Source organism: Sinocyclocheilus grahami, unplaced genomic scaffold, assembly GCF_001515645.1.
Source record: "Sinocyclocheilus grahami isolate Dianchi unplaced genomic scaffold, SAMN03320097.WGS_v1.1 scaffold3181.1, whole genome shotgun sequence".
NCBI lineage: Eukaryota > Metazoa > Chordata > Actinopteri > Cypriniformes > Cyprinidae > Sinocyclocheilus > Sinocyclocheilus grahami.
In genome coordinates this window covers 4,472-5,712 of record NW_015508341.1, presented here as the reverse complement: position 1 = coordinate 5,712, position 1,241 = coordinate 4,472, and the positions used below count along the sequence as shown (strand labels likewise).

Genomic DNA, 1,241 nt, shown 5'->3' with positions numbered 1-1,241 from the left:
TTTGCATGTCAGCATGACATTTGAGGTAACATCTTTTGTTGTTGTTGTTGTTGTTAGTGAGGATGGAGAGCTCTGGTGACCCCAGTGGTCCTCCACGGACGCCGCATGTAGGGGGTTCCAGAGGGTTACCGATGGGCCGACGGCTGCCTGCTTCAATCTCCCCGGGACGCCTCTCCACAATGCGCTCCAGAGACCTCACGTTAGGAGGAGTCAGAAAGGTAAGCCATACATTATAGCCATACAAGACATTTCAGATGCATTATGCTGCATTTTAAAGTGTCTTTTTATCATTTGTCCTGCAGAAAACCTTCACGCCCAATATTATTGGTCGAAAATCAAAAGAGGAGTAAGTGACAGACTTTTTTAGAACTGGTGTCTGTTTACCATTTATTTCTCAGTATATCATCAATAATTCATTGTTGACATAATGAAGGCATCGACGTTACTTGCAAGTGAAGATGCAGTTATTTGTTTTACTTGGCTGCAGATTAAAGGCTGATGTAGGAACGAGACGGGATAAGAAGGATGTGGATCGAGGTCGGCAGCGGGACGGCCGAGGGAGGGGCCGAGGTCGCCCTGAGGTCATCCAGTCCCATTCTATCTTTGAGCAGGGACCTGCAGAGATGATGGCCAAGAGGAAAGGTAAAGCAGGTCTTTAGAGGAGGATCTGAGAAATCGTCTGGCCGAGGACTGTGATTCGAGCCAGAGTATGTTACACTAAATGACATTAAAGCTGTAATGCTTTGTGTTGTGCCTAATCGTAACAACACCTTTTAAACATAGTAAAATCACTGTAGCACACAGCTTATTGCTTTTATGCTCCAGCAGCGACAGACAAATGTCCCCAGTGATTAATAATAATTGATTATGTATCCTGCTTTAACTAATAACAATTAACAGCTCTTCTGCTAATAATATACTGTAATTAACTAGCCTTACTTTATGTTGTTTACAGTTGTCAAACAACGTAACATTCAAATATTGTTCAAAAATCTGTGACATTATGCTCAAAAATACTGACGGTAATTCATTCTGATTTTAAGTCACAGGTGTACATACACTACTGTTCAAACGTTTGTTTAAGTTTACGTTTTAGTCTCTTATTCTCATCATTATTAAAATACAGTTAAAACAGGTATATGGTGAAATTGTATTACTATTTAAAATATATTTTTTCTGTTTTATGTTAAAATGTAATTTATTCCTGTGATCAAAGCTGAATTTCCATCATCATTACTGCA

The 1,241-nt window shown here is 39.8% G+C and overlaps 1 pseudogene; it reads left to right on the top strand.

Annotated features, from left to right (window-relative positions):
* The first annotated feature begins 62 nt into the window (after window positions 1-62).
* LOC107576075 (DNA-directed RNA polymerase III subunit RPC4-like) overlaps window positions 63-1,241 on the top strand; it is a 4,461-nt pseudogene continuing 3,282 nt past the window's right edge.